Source organism: Ailuropoda melanoleuca, chromosome 2 (assembly GCF_002007445.2).
Source record: "Ailuropoda melanoleuca isolate Jingjing chromosome 2, ASM200744v2, whole genome shotgun sequence".
NCBI classification, from domain to species: domain Eukaryota; kingdom Metazoa; phylum Chordata; class Mammalia; order Carnivora; family Ursidae; genus Ailuropoda; species Ailuropoda melanoleuca.
Window position 1 is genome coordinate 80706041 of NC_048219.1, and position 23136 is coordinate 80729176.

A 23136-nucleotide genomic window follows, 5' to 3' on the forward strand; every position below is an offset into this window, starting at 1 on the left:
TTCATTATTACCCCCAAAGAGATGATACCAAATATACGTCTCCAGCCCTGCCCTATTTCCCACCTCTGGTTCCTAGATGGTCATTTCCACTAGGCTCTGACTAGCTGAAACCCACCTTGCTAAATCAAAATTCATTACCATACTTCCATTCAACACGCCCTAATTTATCCAATGAGGTATTCTCCAGGCACTCTAGGGCTCCTCTCATCCTTCCTCACTAAAGAAGTCACAAATCTTCATTCCTTCCTATCTAGGTCTAGTGGCCTCAAGAAAATAATAATAATAACACAGGCAGCCTGGGGGATACAAAGTAAATAGATGTGAGGCAGTTTGGCTCCGATCAACATTTACTGAACACTTTCTATGAGCCAGACAACATCCCGAGCAGGAAGACCAAACCAAAGGGCTTACGGCATGATGGGAGAAAATGGCATGTAAACCAGCAAATATGTCGGGTGACGTTGTGAGGCTGTCTTAGCTCAGGCTGCTATAACAAATTACCCTAGTCTGGGTGACTTAAACCATAAGCATTTATTTCTCACAGTTCTGGAGGCTGGAAGTCCGAGATCAGGGTACCAGCACTGTTGGGTCCTCATGAGGGCCCTCTTCCAACCTATAGGTTGCCAAGTTCTTGTTGTATCTTGACATGGTAGAAAGAGAGCTCTGGTCCCCTTGTTGCCTTACAAGAGCATTAGTTCCATTTGTGAGGGCTCCACCATCGTAACCTAATTACCTGATGACCAATGTCACACCTCCAAATACCACCACATTGGGAGTTAGATTTCAACACAAGAATTTTGGGGTAAGATAAATATTCAGTCCATAATAGGGGCTCTTAGAGGGCAGTCGAGTTTCAGAGAGAGCAACCTGGAGGAAGTGATGCTTCCCCTAAGGGCTGATGACATAGTGGCCATTAATCTGCTGAAAAGAGGCAGAGAGGCAAGAAAGCTAAGGCATGAAGGCAAAACCATGGCAGCTTGGCATTTCCAAATCTTAAAGATGGAGTCAGGGAGTGGACAGTGATGTGGAGGTGGCAAGAGGCAAAATTGATGAGGCAATCAGTGCCCAAATTTTGAGGGACCTATTAAACATCCTCGTACTTTCTTATAAAAACCAGAGTTTTAAGCAGGAAAATTACAAAGTTAGATTGCCATTCTGGATCAATTCCTCTGGAAGCAGTTTGAAAGATAAATCTGTGGGGGCCAAGACTGGAGGCAGGGAATCCATTCATGATAGATTGAATTCTTGGTCCCAATTCTTCATTCTATTTGGGTAGCATTATGCATCCATGCCTTTCATGATCGGTGCAGTACACTTTTTGACCTTGGACTTTATTTGGCCAATGGATGTTAGTAGACTTGGAGTGAGTAAAGATTTGAAACACGCTGGTGTGGTTGAGCTACCACACATGTGCTTCCACCTTCCACCATAAGAACACGCCCCTGCATTCTTCTGGTAGCCAACAGTTGCCAGAAGGATGACAGACAAATGAAATAGACCTAAACCCAACATGCAGCTAAGGCAAGTCCAGCCAAGCCCATTCTAGATCACTGAACCACAATCAACTTACAGGCACGTGAATGAGAAATAAATATTTATTGCTGCAAGCCACTGGGTTTCTGGGTAGTTTGCTACAAGAATTATTGCTTCAATAGCTAATTGATATGCCAGTTAAGAAGCTATTGAAAGGGGGCACCTGGGTGGCTCAGTCAGTTAAGCATCTGCCTTCAGCTTGGGTCATGACCAGGGTCCTAGGATCGAGTCCCGAATAGGGCTCTCTGCTCAGTGGGGAGTCTGCTTATCCCTCCACCTCTGCTGCTCACTCGCTCTCTTGCTCTCTCTCTTTCTGACAAATAAATAAATAAAATCTTTTTTTTTAAATGCTACTGAAATAATTCAATTAAGGGAAAATTAAGTCTTTTTTTTTAAGATTTAATTTATTTATTTGACAGACNACAGAGATAGAGACAGCCAACAAGAGAGGGAACACAAGCAGGGGGAGTGGGAGAGGAAGAAGCAGGCTCCCAGCGGAGGGGCCTGATACAGGGCTCGATCCCAGNATCCCACAACCGCCGGGACCACGTCCTGAGCTGAAGGCAGACGCTTAACGACTGAGCCACCGAGGCGCCCCAGGAAAATGAAGTCTTAAAATAGGGTAGTGGCAGTAAAGACAAGGAAGAGGGGAATTCATGAAATCCCTAGGAGGCAGGATCTAAATGTTGGGGTAATTAATTGGATGTGGGGATAAGAGAGAACCAAGGAAGCCTCATGGGTTTGTAGCTTAGATAAGTGAGAAGTTGGAGAGAATGTTACCAGCTGAGCTGGGGGATGCAGGAGGCGTATGTGTAGCTGAGAGGATGGTGACTTTCATTTAGATATGGGGCCCCTGAGCAGCCTGTGTCATGTCCAAACAGAGAAGAGGGAGAGGGGGTCGTGTAATGAACCCCCGGGTTTTGTGGTTTAGTTTTGTTTTTGCTGCTCAACATCTGAACCCACTTTCTATGCTGGAGAATAGACTCTGCCATTGCATGAGTTTATTGGGGGGCAACACCCCGCTGATCCTTCAAAAGTCCAAGGGGCCAGATACTCTCTGTGAGACTGGGGTCATGGGACACGTGACCCAAGTGCAACCAATCAACTACTTTTACTCAACACTGTTTCATTAATGAAACAAATAGCAGGAGATAGTTGAAAATTCATTTAGGTGGTTCCAGTAGTAACATGCAGCATCCTGTGTTGGTGGCCATGGCGCCCTCCACTCTACCCTACCCTGACTCCTGCTCATTCTCTAAACTTGGTTCTCCAGCCCTCCTGCAGACTCCGTGAGCTACCCAATATCCTCCCTAAATTAATTCTATTAATTCTGATTAATTCAACCAGGGTTGATTTCTGTTGTTTACAGTCAAGAACCCCAACTAGTAAAGAAATCAACAACAGGATAGGAGTGCAGGGGAGAGTTTTTTCTCTGACCTGTCAGGGGAGAGAGCAGTAAACTCCAGTCAATGTTTAGGAAGGGGAGCTGGCATTCCCTGGCCCTCAGTAGTAAATTGCTAAAATTAAGTTATCACTCACAGTCACCTGGAACGATGAACTCATTAAAGCAAAAGTTTGAAGACCATATTGCTATTTGCACAGAACAAAAAGAAAAGCATGAGTCATAAGGACTGTTGTTATGTATGGCTTTTCCTAAGAGCACTGGACCTTTTTAAAAAAGAAAATGACAAGCCTAAATCTCTAAACTTTCAACCCAAAGACTTTCTAATAATGTGTTAAAGCAATATCTTATCATTTGCAAGCTAAAATAGCTGAAAACCAAGCATAGAGTTGCATTGCCAAATTTCAACATCTATTGAATTGACAAACTTCCTGGGTACATTATGTGAAAGTTAAGGCGTTTTCAGGAAAGACTTGTAACCCCCAAAATTGTAATAAAGACACTTGGGAAGATCTGAAGGACTCATAACAACACTGAACATTGAACCCGCACTAGGTCTTCCTTGCCAGCTAAAACACATTCCCCTCCCTTGTCTGATGCCTAGTCTGAAAATGCTGGAACTCTCTTCCCACATTTCCGTGCAGAAGGAAGTCAGTTCTACTCATGCTTCCTTCCCCCACTTCATTGCTCATTGCTCATAGGTCTATAACTAGAGTCAGACCCCAGCTTGACCTGGAAGCAGGGGGCATAATTACTTACAAAGTTAAATCTTCATCAAAAGAATTTTAGAGAAGCAGACTCAGAGATGGAGATGCACATGCCAGCTCTATTAGGAAGTGCTCTTGGGACCATGCCTGTGGAACAGAAGGGACAGAAGCAAAATTGGGCAGAGGGAAATTGGGCACAGTGAGCTGTATGCACCAGCAGCCAAGGCTTCGGCCGACCCCACTGTGAGCTGAGTTGTCCAAGTTGGGGCCAAGGGTCCAGGCCTTTGTAACCCAACCTTGACCAGCCACTGGGTGTGGCTGCTCCAGGAAAGGGGCATGACCTTAGGCAATGCAGTTTTCTTCACCCGAGGCCCCAGGGTCAGCAACATCCCCAGCAGTGGAGGAAATGAGTCCTTCATTCCTTGAGGACATGGGGGGCAGGGCTTGCCCATCACAGTGTTTGCCAAGACTACATAATTTGACATCACTATTTAATCAGGATCGCTCTCCCCAAAAATCATGAGTCAGTGTGCCAGCTCCAGCCACCGCAAGTGGCCCTAATTGTCGTGTCAGTTGTTGGTTTGAAACTGGGACTCAACAGTGACTCATGCGAAATGAAATTCCAGGGAATCATGGAGGAAAGACTCCAACACGTAGAGAGAGAAAATGCTGCCCACACATCTGTTACTTCTACCCTCAAGAGGGCCCAGAAGACCCAAATGTGCTGGTGAGGGGAGCACCAGCATCTCTGAAAAGCAATTTCATGACTAATTTCCATAAACCAATGATGCAATTGGATGCCGCTGAAGTGGGATCCTTGATTTTCGTGGAAAAGGAAAGGCATCAGAATGAAAGAAGCTGATTTCAGACATCTGACTGCCAAAAGCAAGGTAATCACAGTGGTTATAATAGACTGCGGGGCCCGAGTCGCAATCAGATTGGTCTGCCCTGATTTGGTGGGGACTAATTGATTATGGAGTCTGAGGCAGAGATAAGAGTTGGCCACCGACATGGAATCTCTTTGTTCTCTCTAGTAAAGATGGCTTCTCCAGCCTCCTCTCAGCCATATGTAGTTATATGACTAGCTTTTGGCCGGTGAGATATGGGAAGAAGGAAAGTAGGCCATTTCCTGGGCACGCCTTGAAAGGGGGCAGGGACGATGTCGTGTTTACCGCCTCCATCCCACTGCACGGAGTGTGGGCAGGGGGACATTCCTCTTCAGGGGGAGCAACCAGATAGAAAGGGTCTGGGTCCCTGGACAACCTCTTAGAGAAGAGCTGCCATGACATGAGAGATGGGTCACTTCTATCAAAGTCATTGTTCTTTGGGGTCTCTCGCATACCCCTCAAAATCTGAATCATTGCGTGTTATGCAACGGCAAACGAGTTGGTTACATTGTCACCTATGACACGCTGGGAGGTATGAATCCAGGCTGCGGCTCTGAAGGAAATAATTGAGGAAAAAGTCAGAATATTGGCCTATTTGGGGTCCTCTTGGCCCCTTCTAGAATAACCTCAGGGAAACCTCATCCGTCTGTAATGGAGGGGAGAGGGGAGGAGAGCTCTGTGGAAGATGCTGCTTTCCCTGCCTGCAGCGCACCCCCTCCCCAAGCTGCGTCAGGGCCCAAGAATGTGGAGCTTTTATGGGTCAAAAAAGCTAAGTTAATGGGCTCTGGTCACTGAACTGAAGCGTTTATAAATCAGGAGATAGCCTTGTCGCAGGAAGGAAGTCTGTGGTGTGGCCCCAATCTTCCTCAAGCATTTGCTGTGAGATCTCTCTCAAGACAAGAGAACCACTCCAGGGCCCCAGAAAGGATTAAGGGATTTGATTCCCCCTCCAAGCCAGTAGTTTCCGATGGCCTCAAGATAACTGCCCTTAAATCGGTGTGGGATGGGGAGTGCATTCAACGCGAAGGTCAATAAGCAAATGGCCAGAGCTTCAGGCTTAACATCTATATCTAGACCCCATAGTTGGCCGTTGGTACTTGCACCTGGAACCCCAGAAGCAAATAGAACACCAAAGATAACACAGGCCGGGCCTGAAACATCTTGTGACCGGTCGACCTTCAAGTCTGTGACCATTCAACCTCTCAAGCAGGGGCTGGCACTCCTTTTACATAAAAGGCCATGTGGTGAATATTTTAGGCTCTGTGGGCTCCATGGCCCTGAACCCACTTCCTGTGTTTACAGAATCTGCCACTGGGTAAATTGTGGTGAGAGGGGCCCTCCTCCCACCAAGACCAGATACCCGCTCCCCCTCACCCTGGCAGCCAGGACGTGCACAGCTGGCCTGAGGGGAGCCCAAGCCTTGAGCAAATAACACCAAGAAGCCGGGCAGTTAGGTCCCCTCAGGCAAGTCCATGGTGTCCTGCGGGGCCAGGGTGGGCGGTGGCAGCAGCACCTGCGGTGTGACCAGCTCACAAGCTGTGGTGTGGCCCTGGCAGGGGTTCGGCCTTCTCTGCTGCCCCCTCCCTCTTGCTCACATCCTAAACCCAGTCCCTTCGGCCTTCTGGTCAGTTCTTGAGACACGTAGTATCTTTCCAATAAATTCCTCTTCCTGCTTAAGGTCATCAATCTTTTTGTCGTTGTTGTTAGTTGAGGGCAAGAAGCATGACTGTTACACTTAAGGATATCAATTTTGTAGCCATCAGCATGAAATACCCGAGCAGGTTGGAAATCGCCCAGGGAGAGCATGTGGAAAGAGAAGGAAGCTGGAGACGGAAGCTGTGGGGACACACACATTGAAGGGAGGGAAAGAAAGTGATCTGTAAAAGGGAAGTGATAGAGAACAGAACAAGTGGAAAATTAAGAGATTGCGTGCAGAGAGCTGGAGTTCCAAGGTCAATACTTGGAACCAGAGTTGTTGTACGTGTAAATAAGGCACCAAGTGGGTCGGCGACATCCCCAGAAGCCACTGGGGGCTGTAAGCCAGTAAGGGTCATTGACATGGACGTGGGGGTCAAAGAAGATGGAAATTTGGATGGATTTTCGCTGAGGGAGCATTTTCCAGAGCAAACTCCTTCAATCCGGTTTAATTTCTTACTGCATGTTCCCTATTGCGCAGTTGAACAGTTTCCAATGTTTCCCATTTTTCATTTTTATATTCCTGAAATTATTTTCGTTGGCAACGATTCCTTTCCACTTAAATTTGACATCGTAAAGTTGATTCATCGTCAGCTTCTGATGCATATATTCTTCCAATTACAGCATCTGAAACTGTGAATTTTCTTTTGTGACCGTTTCTTCCTAATCACATTTGGTAAATTGGTCAAGCAGACTTACTCTTCTGTTAACTTTCTCGATGACAAATGCCACCAAGTGTGCTTTCAACCATGGTCAGTTTCACTTGTAATATTTAGAATGAATTGAATACATGAGAACATGTACTTATTTCTGGGGTAATCCATCAGGATACTGTGAGCAGTTTTATGACGCAGAAGCAGAGAGACTGAGAAAGGAAGGAGGGGAGGGAAAGGGGAAAGCGAATGAGACCCAGAAACTGGGAGGGGGGTACCAACACACCAGACCCATCTTTAGTGCCGACCGCCCGCCTCTCCTGCCCCCGACTCCAGAACAGCTGCACGGGGCCTCCTCTGGGCCCCTTGCGGTTGGCCAGCTGACTCACTTGTTGGGGCGGGGAACCCTGAGCCGCTCTTACCCCACCCAGAGCTGTAGAGCTCTCTGACCTCTGACCCAGCACCCAGCAGTGCCTCGAGGCTGGCAGCCTATCAGTCTAGGACTCAGATTCAAGATGATGTAGGGAGACTGATGATCTTGGCATGTTTGTAGGGATTCAACAGTTACTGGCTTCACAAATGCCTCTGGAATGTGGGGCTTGCTTATTACCACAACGTAACCTGCCTATGTCAATTGCTCCCTAGAGCTGTGTGGTTTTTGGCAAGTCACTTAACCTCTCTGATTCTCGGTTTTCTCATGAAAATAAGACTTAACTTGCTGGGCTGTTGTAAGGATTAGAAATATTGAATTTAAAGTGCCTGGTGAGGGCGCCTGGGTGGCTCAGTCGGTTAAGTGTCTGCCTTCAGCTCAGGTCATGATCCCGGGGTCCTGGAATCGAGCCTCATGTCGGGCTCCCCGCTCAGCAGGGAACCTGCTTCTCCCTCTCCCTCTGCCCCTCCCCCGCACTGGTGCTCTCTCTCAAATAAATAAACAAACTTTTTTTTTTCTAAAAGTGCCTGGTGTACAGTAGACACTCAATAAATGAGAGCCTTTTTGTGATTAATAGTGTAGCTTAATATGAATTTCAATCTGGTTTAATTTGGAAATCAACTGCCTTCTTTTCATTTCTTTTCCTGAATGCCTTAGGATTTAGTCCACTCTAGCAGCTGGAAGGAATGACCCAGCCTCCCCTTTGTCCAATTTCAAAGGGGACCAATTTTTGAATGCCATAGATTTGAGCTCTGGTTTTCTGGGCCAAGAGCTATTGTGCCAGAAAAACTGAGCACCTGTGGGAGGTCCGGGTGCAAGGATGAGGGAAGGAACTGGGGAAGGGCTGGAGGCACATGGCAGCTGATTGGGGGAGGCCCTTGCACAGGATCGGACTCCTGGATTGAGATTCTCCCTTCCACCCCCCCCCACACAAAGTTGTTTAAGAAGGGCACCCCCGTTCTTGCTGCCGCCAAGTGAGCAGATCAAAAGAACAATCTCTCTGAGTGCCAGGAGCCTCGGTGGGTCAGACAGAGATGGGCCAGGCTTGCCCCCAAAAAGACCCACCCCCCTACCCCTGGGCTGCATACAGTGGGTCCAGCCTGCAGAGAGACAGCCACTCTGCCTGGCCCTCAGAAATCACCATCCTGCAGGAGGGACTTGGATCCTCCTTGTGGGGCCCACCTCCTGACTGCCCAGAGCTATCCCTGGACATTGGTTGGGAGGAAAGAGCCCCATGAGAACCTGGGACTTCCTGACCCTCCATGACCTTCCTTCCCACTCCACCTGCTGCTTCCAAATTCCTCTCAAGGCATTCAAGGACTTTAAGAACTGATAGCCGCCTGAGTGTGAAAGAACAATAGAATTAATTTGTTTAGCTAATGCTTTTGCTACTCGTGAACGGAGAAGCTTCTGCCTTGATAATTAGGAATTACTGCACGTTTTAAACTATTAGGACTGAACCAATAAAATTTTCCTGTATTTTATAAAATTTCTGGCCCCCATTCTAAACACATAACAGGCGGACAGAAACCTAACCGCCCGTCTTGCTTCTGTCCAAATCTCTGGGAGCCCATCTCAGCTCCACCAGTCCGGGCCATCTGCAGCGCCCCTAGCGACCTCTCCCAGCCATCGCGCCTCTGCGGCGCCGCGGTGTCCTGCTCAACAGTTTCCACCAGAGGGCGCCAGCGCTCCTCAGAAGAGGGATGCGGAGGCCGTCTTCACGTATTGTAATGCAGGTACAGAAGGCCAACACACCGTCCACAGGAGACACCTTGCTTCGGCATCATGAGTTTATCTGAATATGGAGCCCAAGGATTTTTTTAGACTGAAAGTATATTATAATAATTTCCTGGAAGGTTTTCTGGCATGGAATAATCTTACCTGGGCACTTCCCTTTGGCGGGGGCGGGGAGGGGGGCTAAACTATTACCTTTCAGATACATGCAGAATTTTAATTTTCATCAATATTAGCTTGAATTTGCATACTCTTCTAAGCTTTTGAAGTGATCTTCAAAAACCTTTCAGTTAGACTTCACAAAAACCTTTCATTTCCCTCTTTAAAGATGAACCGGGGCACCTGGGTGACTCAGTTGGTTAGGCACCTGGCTCTTGGTTTCCACTCAGGTCGCGATCTCAGGGTCTTGAGATTGGGCCCAGCTTGGAGTCGGCTTCGGTTCCTCTCTTCCTCTGCCTCTCCCTCTCCCCCCTCCTGCTCAAGCGTGCCCTCTCTCTCTCTTTCTCTCCCTCTCAAATAAATAAACACATCTTTTAAATAATAAATAGAGATGAACCAACAGGTCTGCGGAGGTCATTGTGACTGTTGGAAAGGTACACACAGTTAGCAAGGACACCTACACGTGGGCTCTCCTCACCTCCCCAAAGTCTGTGCTTACCCCCTTGCTGACGCTAAACAGCCCGGTATTAGCACTTCCTTTTTTTGGCATATCCTGCCACATGTACAGTTACACGTGGGCGGGCGTGGCTGGGGGTACCAGACCCTCTCCCCACAGCAGCTGGGCCAGCGCAGGTGTAGAAAGGAGGCCATGGGCTGGCAAGCTCTTTAGACTGTGTCTCCGGATGAAGCTTCCGGTCCCCATCCTGTCACCACCTGTGTGGCCCTGGACACCACGCCAACCTGTACCGTTTCTGAACCCGATATCAAAGAGGGGCTCTGGCCATGCAGTCTCTGAAGAGGGCCCACACAGCTCTAACTTCCCTGGATGGTGACTGTTTGGAAAGCCAAAGCCCACCACGGCGGGGAAAGTGAGGTGTGTTGTGTTGGAGATAAACAGAGCGTGTTTCCATCTCTTAGTCAACCCTGAGCACCAAGCTTTTCACCAGAGTCAGCCCTGAGCTCCCGCTTCTCCCTCACCCTTCGCAGCCAGCAAACCCTTCTCAGGAGCCAAATTCTCCAAGCCCGAAACTGGGTGGTTTGGTCTGAGGAAAACTCGTGAGAGCTAACTAGAGCCAGGCCAGGGTGTCCCCGGGCAGCAGGAGCTGCAGGCAACCGTGTTCTCGAAGCTTCCTCCACATCTCTGCTTCTCTTCGTGACACAACCTCGCACCTCACAGGCCTGGGAGGAGTCAGCCCGCACTCACAGTGGAGTAGCTCCCAGCTTCTTTTTCTTATTTCTCCCCAGATGTCACCCCTGAGAACTTTAAATATAATAAATGAGCCCATTGTGATGATAAGACTAATTACAAAAATTGTCTTTTCACTAAAGGCAGAGAGAAGACTCTGGCGTTTCCAGGAAGGCTCGCCCAACAGTAGACTCCAAGTAGAGAGGAAACCTCACATATTCCAAGAACCAACACTATTTGCATTTTGCTGGAACATGTGAGTGGGGTTCAAAGACTGAGATCAAGTGTCTTTCCAGAAACTGGGCTCATTTGTTTTTTCTGACAAGTCTAGTTGCTCTGTGTGCTGTCCTTACACAGCGCCGGTCACGGTGTTGCCTCAGGCATCTTCGCTCCCAGCTTCCTAAATGCTCCGTGGCCAAGTTGCTTTGGTTCTTTTTGTCCTCAAGCTCATCCTTGCACCTGTACTTAGCATGTGTCTCTCTTGAAAAGTCAGGAGGACGATGAACATTGAGGAGGAGGAGGATTGGAGCCTGAGGGGCCAGTGGCTGGGCCGGTGTCAGACCCGCAGCCAGTCCTCAGGCTCTGAAGTCCTAGGCAAGGTTCCCAGGGGCTCCTGAGGGGAAAGTTCTGGTGCCCCAAGGCCATCAGGTGGGCGGGGCACCAAGTGTCCCCGCCAGGGTGAGTCAGGAGAAGCTGATCACAGATGGGGAGACTGGTCAAACGGGGATTGTCCTGGCAGCCATTTTTCCTGAGCTGCCACAAAGTAAAGGGGCAGTCAGTCCCTGCCCTCAGCCCTGGGGCCCTACTATTCCGAGGCCGCACCCTTGGCCTCCCCTGGCAAAGGGTGTCTTCCTCTGCCGGGCAGACATCTTAGCCCCCAGGCATGTTCCACATCCTCCAGGAAACTTGTCAGAGGCAAAGCCAAAACCCTCCCAGCTCTCCAGAGTCAGTGGTCCGCGAGCTCATGCAGCCCTCGGGGTTCTGCACACATCAGAGTCCTGACTCACAGCCTGACCCGGCACCCTGGAAAGCCGGCAAGGTTGAAAGGCCACTACTGAGCTTACACCATGCCAAACTTCTAATTTCTGGTTTCTCAAAGAATTTCCATGTAGTTTTCTCCCTCTTTGTCCTCAGGCGCTTCCTATGAACTAGGTAAGACGCTGGGACTGCGCGCACATGAGAGAAGACTCCGACTTGTGAAGTTACCCAGGTCTGAGGCTACATAGCCAGGAACCTTCAGACTTGCTTCTCACTCCAAGTCCAGGAAGCCCACAGAAGCTGCCCACCTCCTCTTCTTCTAGGCCCACCCCAGGAGGGACCCTGAGTGCCACCCTCGTCCAAGAGGGTGACTGAGCCAGGTTGAGTCTAAAGGGCACACGCTGCAGGACTCCCTTCCACACACAAAACCAGACGACGCTCCCTCTTAACCCCTAGATATTATAATATGTGCTTTATTTGAAAAGAAATCACTTTTAGGACGCTCAACATCACTCACCATCAGGGAAATGCACATCAAAACCATGATGAGACATCACCTCCCCTGTCAGAATGGCTAACATCAAAAACGCAAGAATCAACACGTGTTGGCAAGGATGTGGACAGAAAGGAGCCCTCGTGCACCATTGGTGGGACTGGTGCAGCCACTATGGAAGACGTTACGGCGGTTCTTCAAAAAATTAAAAATAGAACTACCCTATGATGTAGCAATCGCACTTCTGGGTATGTATCCGAAGAAAACAAAAACACTAACTCAAAAAGATATATGCACCCCCATGTTCATCGCAACATTATTTACAATAGCCAAGACATGGAAAACCACCTAGGAGTCCACCAGTGGATGAATGGATAAGGAAAATGTGGTATATATAAAGTGGAATATTATTCAGCCATATAAAAGAATGAAATCTTACTATTTGTGACAACATGGATGGAGGACATTTATGCTAAGCAAAGTAAGACAGAGAAAGGCAAATACTGTAAGATATCACTTATATGTGGAATCTGAAAGAAAGAGAGAGAGAAAGACCAAGCTCATAGATGCAGAGAACAGACTGGTGGTTGCCAGAGATGGGGGTTGGGAAGTGAGCAAAACGGGAGAAGGGCGTCAAAAGATACAAAGTTCCAGTTATAAAACAAATATGTCATGGGAATGTAATATATGGCTTGGGAGTTGATAATACTGAATTGCATATTTGAAAGCTGCTAAGAGAACTGATCTTAGAAGTTCTCATCACAGGAAAAGCAATTCTGTCACTATGTATGGTGACAGATGTCAACAAGACTTTTAACCGTGGCAATCACTTCACAATACACACAAATATCAAATCATTTTGTTGTCCACCTAGAGCTAACACAACGTTGTATGTCAACTCTACCTCAATAATAAAAAGAAATCTCTTTTAGAGACATCTCTACAATGGAGATACAAAATGACTACAGATTCTGGAAGAATGGCACTAAACATTTACTGAGGGATCCCATGTTTTTACTCATGAAATCCTCACCAGGACCCTGTGGGGCAGGTATTATTAAAACTATTATTCCTATTTGACAGATGAGAAGACTGGGGCAGAGAAAGGATAAGTGGCATGCCCAAGGCCACAGAGCTTGCATTCAACCCCAGCAATCTGGCTGTGCGCCCACGCCAACTACCAGGCTATACTTCAGAGGACATGTCACTGAGAAAGGAAAACATCTGGGAGTCAAAATGAATTATGAGCTAAATAGTGCCCAGAGAAACTTGCTTAATAGGACTATTTGAAGGGAGGAGGGGAGGAGACAGGCAGGGGCGAGTCCACACCCAGGGGCAGTCCCAGTGAACATCCAGACAGAAATCCGAAATTTCTAGAGAGGTCTTCTTACTGTCAACTTATGCTCCGCTCCCCAGAAGAGCCCAGGGTCTGCACAGCAGTGGAGGGCGCCGCTCCCCTCCTCTGTCTGCCCCCCACTCCCTAGAAGCTGTGGTTCTTTCTCTTTGCAGGGCCACAGGACTCGTGGCGTGTGTCCACCTTTGGTCCACTCCCAACTAGATGCAGGGAAAGGCCCGGGTCACACCTAGGAACCCACAGTAACTGTGGCCAAAAGCTGCCCGCCATGGTTCCGGGTGGGAGGATTCATTCCCTTCCTGTGCCGAGTGTGTCGAGGGTATCTGTGGGGTAAATCCCTCCCCCCCCGTCCCGGTGGCTGTCATTGGGTTCTACCTTCCTGGCCCACCTTACCTTACCAGGCCTTTCCTCCCTTTCTCCCTCGAGTTCCTTAATGGAATTCTGGATCTGGTCTTCAGTAGAACCATGACTGACAGTGAAGGTACTGGCTGATGACGGTTATCCTCCCGAGGTGCCAGTATGTTGAAAAGACAGTGCTAAGAAGGTTTACACCTGGGAGACTGCTCAATAATATATGTATTGGATGGATGGATGGATGGATGGATGGATGGATGGATGGATGGGTGGATGGGTGGATGGGTGGGTGGATGGGTGGGTGGGTGGATGGATGGATGGATGGATGGATGGATGGATGGATGGAGCCTTCCAGCAAAAGCCTTGGCTCTGTTCAGGGTATGGCCAGCCTCACAACTGAGATTTTGGGCAGCACAGGAGAGGCAACAGGCTTCAGTTAACTGCTTGGGTTGTAAGAACAAAGACCCTTCAGTGAACCTGGGGCCACAATGTTCTGGAGCCCCCGAGCAGGGATGGGAAGGAGCAGCCCTCGGACCAGCCGAGCAGCCCACTGGCTCATGGGCCAAGGTCTCATCTCCACATATCTGCTCTGTTCTCCTTTCAACCCAGACTTGCAGCTGCTGCTTTTCCTCTCCTTTATTGACCTTTTCTCTCCCGTAGCTTCTGCCCCTTCATAGTTTACATTTCTCCATGAGCTAGGCGCCCCAGCCCCTCAAAGCCCCAAGTCTGTTTCTTGCTTTTGCAAGACTGTTTCTTGCTTTTCGCCGGACCATTCAGCTGCAGTCCCTGGGCTACTTGATGTTCTCCGTATTCCCAAATTCTAATAGATGTCTCTCTTAGACCAACCCACCTAACCACCCCCCCCAGGACAAACCTGGTGTTCCAACAAGACAAAACCAGGTTTATTGACCTGTGGCTGTGAAGGAGGCCGCACACGGAACTCACCAGATGCGGGGTATCGGGTGATTAAGAGAATGTTTAGGGGGCATATAAATGGACAGCGTTTTTCGAGGCTCATGGCAAAGCCATGCTGAGTGTGAAGGGCTCAGATGAGGTCTAGGCTGCAGAGTGAACTCAGGTTCTCTATCCTCGGAGACACAGGATGGCTGTGGACTGCTGCGTCCAGAAAGACCTTATCCGCTGCTCTGACCCTGGGCTATAAAGGGCTGCCTCCTGGCATCAAAGTCACTTAGACCCTCCAGGCAAGAGGGGGCCCTTTCATTCATACTGATAGAACTTCACACAGTGAAATTTCTGATCTATGATTTTAGAGGACAAAGTTTCTCAGTGAATGAAAACACAGTATAGGAGCACCTGGCTGGCTCAGGTGGTGGAACATGAGAATCTTGATCTCAGGGTTGTGAGTTCGACGCCCACGCTGGGAGTAGAGATTGCTTTAAAAAAATAAAAATTTTTTTAAAGATTTTATTTATTTATTTGACAGACAGAGAGACAGCCAGAGAGAGAGGGAACACAGGCAGGGGGAGTGGGAGAGGAAGAAGCAGGCTCCCATCGGAGGATCCTGATGTGGGGCTCGATCCCAGGACTCTGGGATCACGCCCTGATCCGAAAGCAGACGCTTAACGACTGAGCCACACAGGCGCCCCTAAAAAAATAAAATCTTTAAAAAAAATAAAGAAAACACAGTATACACTCAAAGAGGAGAGCTATGACCTTTTACAGATAGCATGTCCTTGGGAGACATGTGGCTACCTGTTAGCTCTGCCGCATGCTTTATTCGTGTGTGTTGTTCCAGCATACGCGGCCAGGCAGACTGCTACAGTCTCGGTCCAAGAAGGAGGATCGGATTGACCTGGCCTGTCTCCGCAGGCTGGGGCCCAGCTCAGGCACTGGACATCCTTCAGTTGGCTGTCCGCAGCCTGGGTCCCCTGAGTTGAGAGACAGCTATGGGCTTTCCCCTCACAGGGACCATGGGCACCTCGAACAGCCTGTTCAGTGTGCCTCCACAGGGCGAGTAAATCCCACACAGGCAAAGGGGGGCTCCAGCTCCCAAGTTGAGGAAGGTCCCTCACAGAGTCAGCCTGGCTCGGGTTCGAGGCATCGGACAGCCTCCACCAGCTGCTCCTGCTTCCTTCACCTCTTCAAGGGGAAGGCCGTGTCTTAGGGCAGAGGATAAACTGCTACAACAAAAAGCTCTAAAAACACAAGAGCTTAAACAAGAGAGAAGTTTCTCGTTTCTCAGGTAACAGTCCAGAAGCAGACAGGTGAGCCAGGTGGGCAGCTCTGCCCTCCTCAGCACGCGGTTGCCATTTGCAGATCCAAATGGCGCCTATGCTTCTTGCCAAGGGCCCAGCCAGCAGGAAGGGGAGAAGCAGAGAGCACACACTCCGTCCTTTTCAGTGCATGGCTGGGGAACAAGATACATCATTTCGGCTCACATCTTGGTGGCAGAACTTGGTTTCATGCAAGGGAGGCTGGGAAATGTCCTTGGCTCGGTGACCACAGGCCCAGGTGAACCTCTTACTGTGAGAAAGGAAAAAGCAGACACAGAGGCACAAAGCCCAACACTGGGAGGCCTGGTCTTGGTTAGCTGAGCCTCTTTCACTACCAGGCAAACGCTTCCATTCCCCTTTGTCCCGTCCTGGCCTTCTAGAGGAATCAGGGATTTGACGGGTGCCTGGGTGGCTCAGTCAGTGAAGCCTCTGCCTTCGGCTCAGGTCGTGGGTCCTGGGATCGTGTCCCACATCAGGCTCCTTGCTCAGTGGGGAGCCTGCTTCTGCCTGCCACTCCCCCTGCTTGTGCTCTCTCTCACACACATAAATAAATAAATAAAATCTTTTTAAAAATAAAAAATAAAAATAAATAAAGGAATCAGGGATTTGAACCCTCAAGCCTCCCTGCACCCAGGCAAATGGGGATCCCGGCAGGGGTCTCACTGGTGACGCTGATGAGGGACTGCTTCATCGTTCTCTTCTCCCTCCCCCGGGGCCAAGGCGTGGGGCTAGCTGGGAGCAGAGGGCACCGATGGCATGTTGGCCTTCGCACCCCTCCCTGCCACTGCACGCCCGTCTGGGCAGCTCTCAGCAGAAGGCAGGCATGACAAGCACAAGGCCACATGTCCCCACCCAATGTTTCAGATGCCGTTCTCCACAGCGAGGGCCACCCCTGCTGGCAGAGGGCCCTCGGGCAGGTGCCCACCGCCCTGGTGCATGGACAAGGTTCTGACTTGTGTCAGGCCCAGAGGACGTGGAACCAGTGGACTGATAGACACTCCCCACCACACACACACACACACACCTCCACAACAACACTCACTCTCAAGTTGCCATGGAGGGATGCCTCAGGGACACAAATTCAGACAGAGGTCATAGTGACTTCCTGGGCTGAGAGGCAGGGTGGCAGAGAGGTTAAGGGCATAGACCTAAAGCCAAGTTAATGGAGCTTAAATCTAAAGTCTGCCACTTACTAGCTCTGGGGCCTTGAGCAAATTACTCAAGCCCCCTGAGCCTCAGTTCCTGCATTTATAAAATAGGACTAAGAATGATACCTACTTCATAGTTGTGACAGAGACAGTTCAAAGAGTTGCTACATTAAAAGTGCTTAAAACAGGGTGCCTGGGTGGCTCAGTCGGTTACGTGTCCACCTCTTGATTTCAGGTCAGGTCGTGATCTCAGGGTTGTGGGATCAAGCCCCGGGTCAGACTCCACACTCAGTACAGAATCTGCTTAAGATTCTCTCTCCTTCTTCCTCTGCCCCTCCCCCTGGCTCACGCTCAATAAATTAATTAATTAATTTAAAAAAATCTTTTTTTAAAAAAACCTTAAAACAATATATGTAATCTAAAACAGCAAAACAAAGAATGAACAAACAAAAAGCAGAAACAGACCCATAAAGACAGAACTCTGATGGTTGCCAGAGGGGAGGGGGAGGAAGATGGGCAAAATGGGTGAAGGGGAGTGGGAGATACAGGCTTTCATTACAGAGTAACTAAGTCATGGGAATACAAGGTACAGAATACGGAATACAATCAATGATGCCGTAATAGTGTTATATGGTGACAGACGGTAGCTACCTTTGTGGTGAGCACAGCATAATGGAAGACTGTTCAAATCACTATATGTACACCTGAAACTAATGTAACGTGTGTGTCAACTATACTTCAAAAGGGGGGGGGGCTTAAAACAATGCCTAGCACAAAGCATTCAATAAATGTTGGCTACTGTTACCTTTCTGGATTTTACTAAAGGATAAGGACAATACGTGACCCTGTGGAAAGACACCCCAATGGCAGATTCCTGCACATGGTGTTACATAGGTAATTGCCATGAAGTCTTGGCCCTTTCTTCTTCACTCTTAATTCTTGCCACCGTAATTCTGGGAGACTTCACTGTCCATGTGGATAAGCCGTCCAATCCCTGACTTCTTGCCACTTGACCTCTGCCCCTCCCCTTCTGGCCCCTTCATGTTCATAGTGGGGATATTATCATTCCCTAATTTTCTTCCCCTTGAAAAATCACTAACTCAAGTATCTTATTATCTTCCCAGCTTGTCTATTCTACTACCCTGGCTATAACAGGTCCTCAACATCATGAAAATATCCTGTCCATCCAGGTAATATTTACCTCTTCCCCTCATCACCTCTTCTTTTCGATCAATGGCTCATCTTGGTCCATGATTCATCACATCGTTACTTCCAGTCAGCATTCTAAACTCCTTTGCCTTCTGTCCTTCTATGCACGAGTCTAGCAAAATTCCAGCCCTGGATAACTCTGCCTGCCCTCAGTTAGCGAGCAATGTTAGAAAAAGTAAACAGCTAACACTAATACCTGTTAATGTCTTACTCACTCTCTCTCTAAAATGGATAAATAAATATCTAAAAAAAGAATTTGTAGTTTTTATTTTTCTAGAAACTTGTTAATTTCATATAAATTTTCTAATTTATTGGCATAAAGTTATCCCTAATATCTATTTTTAAAATTCCTTTTAACTTTTTAAACATAAAATAAAACACAGATATAGAAAAATCACACAAATGTATAGTTTAGTGAATTTTAATAAGGTTAACACCTTTGCAACTAACCAATCAAACCATAAATAGAACCCTGGCAGCCACCCCAGAACACCCAAGGCCTTGCTCCTATCACAGCCCACCTCCTCCCCCCAAAAGCAACCACCATCCCGAATTCTGAGAATCATTTCTTCAAGTTTCTTTAAGGTTTTATAACCAAAAATGCATCCTGAAACAATATAATTTAGCTTTGCCCTTTTTAAGTGGCATGCCTTTTAAGTCCCTTTTATTGCACAGGTTGCAACTTCCATCTGTCTTCCCTCGCAGTATATCTGCTGACGAACGCAGGGCATCTCACCTATAAAGTTTCCAGTCTGGATCTTGCTGACGGCATCACCATGGTGCCACTCAACATGTTCTTCTCAGCCCCATAACTTCTACAAATTGGCAGCTGTATCCAGAGGCTTCGGATTCAGGTTCTGTTCCTTTGATCTATAGGTTGGGTTGTGTTCTTTCATCAGGAAGCATGCTTCCCCTCCCTCCCCCCATGGATGGCTCATTGCACAGATCCATTAATTCACTGAGGGCTGCAAAACGATGCTCTGATTCCAAAATTCCATTTTCATTCATTAAGTACAATATTTTTATAAAGGAATGCTTCCCTCATCTCCTGCTTGGTTATCCAGTGATACAGTTCCTATAGGGAAAGACGGGATAACGTATTTGGTTCTTTCTACTTGTTTACCGTTTTGTAAGGTAATAAACTGGTTCCCAACATCTTCTAAGGGTACATGCTCATCACCCCAATTTTTATATCATTATGAACTCACAAATATAAGTATATATTATGGGCTTCAATCAATTGCAATTATTATTCTCTTTGGAATTAAAATTGTATCATTTTTGGAAAGGGAAAACCTCTTTATAGTGGCTTCTAAGTCCTTATGACATGAAAATAGTGGTTAGCTTCCTTTATTCATTTATATGACAAGATGCCCCAGGCTTGTCTTATACATTCACCACACCAAAACTGGAAACAATCATTTCACTGAAAATCTGATTAATTTTAGTGGGAATAGTATTTCAGGACCACATCGCGAGCTAGGAATTGGTAGTAGCTTGGATATAATGACATCTTTAGGGGAACAGTTAAGGGAGAAAAAAAAAACTAAGAAATTATTCTTTTAAAATAAACTTGAGATGCGATTTATATAAAATGCACCCATAGTTAGATGAAGTTTGACAAATTTATACATTCTTGTAAACACTACCCCAATCAAGATATAAAACATTTTCATGGCCTGAAAATGCTCTTCCAACCTTTTTCAGTACAACTACCTTCCCCACCAGAAGCAGCCGCTACTCTAATTTCCATTACGATACATTAGCTGTCCCTGGATACTGTGTTCTCTAAATCCTCACTGAACTTGATAGTATTTTGTCTGTTGGACCTATCAGTTACCAAGGACTAAAATGATGGAGTTTTCCATTTCTTCTTGTAGTTCTGCCAATCCTTCCTTTATGTTTTGAATTTATGATGTGCTTGCAAGTTTACTACTTGTATTTATTCTTTGTCATTATATGGTGAATGTTAGTTTTCACCTGGTGTATTTTTTGCAAACTTTTCTTTCAGTCTTTCTGAGAGCCTTGTTTTAAGGATATCGCTCATAAACAGCAGTTGTGTGGATTTTTAAATGGAGTTTGACAGTTCCTTTTCACTAGGCATTTTGGTTTGTTTACATGTACTGATTATTAATATTTGGATTTATTTCCAGCATATCGTGCTTTGTGTTTTCTATTCATTCTATTTCCTGTGCCTTCAAGATTTTCCCTCTCTCCCTTTTCCTTTTATGTATGTTACACACTCTGTATTTATACTTTTTAAAAGGTTGCCTTTGAAGTTTCAGCACACGTTTAACTCAAGGTCCAACAGTGACCAATCTTCACTCCACTGTCAACTCAAGGCCCTTAAAATGTTCTGAGTACCCCTTTCCTATGTATATGCTATTTTTAATCAGTAGTTTAGTTTTATTGTTTATGGTGGTTTTTTCAACACATTTATTAAGATATTTCAAATATCATACAATTCACCCTTTTATAATATATAATTCAGGGTTTTTAGTATATTCACAATATGTACAATCATCACTTCCATCATTTATAGAACATTTTCACCACCTCCAAAAGAAACTTCAAACACTGTAGTTATCAATCCCCACCTCCAAGCAACCACTAATCTATTTTCTGTCTCTATAGATTTCCCTGTTCTGGATGTTTTATATAAATAGAATCATATTAAAATGTGATTTTTTGCGACTGGCTTTTTCATTTACCGTAACATTTTCAAGGTTCATCCATGTCAATACATCATTCCTTTTTACGGCCAAATAATTTTCCATTGTATAAATATACCACATTTTGGGGTACCTTGGTGGCTCAGTTGGTTGAGTGTCCAACTCTTGGTTTCGGCTCAGGTCATGATCTCAGGGTCATGAGATCAAGCCCCATGTCAGGCTCTAAATTGGGCAGGGAGTCTCTTTGAAGGCTCTCTCCCTCTGCCCCTTCCCCCAAATCACATGCATGTTCTCTCTCTCTCAAATAAATCTTTAAATAAATAAGTAAACCACATTTTGTTTATATATAAGTCTTTTTAATAGACATTTGGATTATTCCAACTTTTGGGTATACTGCTATGAACATTTGTGTACAAGTTTTTGTGTGGACATATACCTTCATTTCTGTTGGTTATATACTAAAAGCAGAATTGTTGGATCATATGGTAAACCCTACTCTTAATAGTTTGAACAGTACTAGACTGTTTTCCAAAGCAGCTGAACCATCTTACATTCCAAATCACTAGCAGTGTATGAGGATTCTGGTTTCTCCACATTCTCACTCACACTTGTTATTATCTCACTTTTCAGTTCCAGCCATCATAGTGGGTGTGAAGTGCTATCTTATTATTGTTTGCTTTGCATTCCCCGATGATGTTGAGCATCTTTTCATGGCCTTATTGGCCATTTGTATATCTTTTTTGGAGAAATGTCTGTTCAGATCCTTTGCCCATTTCTTAACTGGGTTGTCTTTTTATTATTGAATTGTAAAGGATTTTTATACAGGGGTGCCTGGGTGGCTCAGTCGGTTGTACATCTGACTCTTGATGTCAGTTCAGGTCATGATCTCAAGGTCATGAGATCAAGCCCCACATCAAACTCTGCAATGGGCTTGTTCTCTCTCTTAAAAAAAAAATTATACATTCTGGATACAAGTCCCCTATCAGATATGGGATTTTTATGTATTTTCTCCCATTCTGTAGGTTGTCTTTTTACTTTCTTGATGGTGTCCTTTGATGAACAAAATTTTTAATTTGGTAAGTCATGTATCTTTTTGTTGTCCCTTGTGCTTTTGGCGTCACATCTAAGAATCCTTTGCCAAACACAAGGTAATGAAGATTTTCCCCTATGTTGTCTTCCAAAAGTTTTATAGTTTAGCTTATATTTACATGCCTGTGGCTATCCAGGTGAATAATTAATTAACAGGGTTTTTTTGAACCATTAACATTTGTTAAAAAGACTGTTCCTTTCCCATTGGATGGTCTTGGCACCCTTGTTAACAATTATCAGTTGACCATACATGTATGGGTTTATTTCTGGACTTTCAATTCTATTCCACTAATCTATTTCTGTCTTTGTGCCAGTACCCGTGTGTGTTACTATATCGCCTTGTAGATAGGTTTGAAACGGGGGGAAGTGTGAGGCCTCTTATTTTATTCTTTTTTAAGATTGTTTTAGCTATTCTGGGTCCCCTGAAATTCTGAATGAACTTTAGAATCAACTTGTCAATTTCTACAAAATAAATCGATTGGGATTTTGATAGGGATTACAATGAATCCATTATCAGTTTGAATACTGAAATCTTAACTTTTCTGATCCATGAACATGAGATTTTCATGTAGTTAGATGTTCTTTAATTTCTTTCAATGTTTTCTAGTTATCAGAGTACAAATTTTGCACTTTTGTTAAACTTTATTCCTAAGTTTTTTGATGCTATTATAAATGGCATCATTTCATTTTTAGAATGTTCATGGCAAGTGTGTAAAAACACAACATTTTGTATATTATCTTTTATCCTGCAAACTTGCTGAACATGGTTATTAGTTCTAATAGATTTTTAGTGCATTCATTAGGATTTTCTCTATATAAGTTCTTGTCATCTGCAAATAGAGATCATTTTACTTCTTTCTTTCTTTCCATTTTGGAGGCCTTTCATTTCTTTTTCTTGCCTAATTGTCATGGCTAGAACCTCCAGTACAACATTGAGCAGTAGTAAGAGCAGATATCCTTGCCTTTTTCCTAATGACTGAGAGAAAGCATTCAATTTTTTACCATTAAGTCTGACGTTAGCTATGGATTTTTCATCAATGCCCTTAATCACGTTGAGGAAGTTCCCTTCTATTCCTAGTTTGTTGAGTGTTTTTATCACAGAAGGGCTTTGGATTCTGTCAAGTGCTTTCTTGAATCTGAGATGATCTTGTAATTTTTGTTTTTTATTGTATTCATCTGATGTATTACACGTTGATTTTCAGATGTTGAACTAACTGTG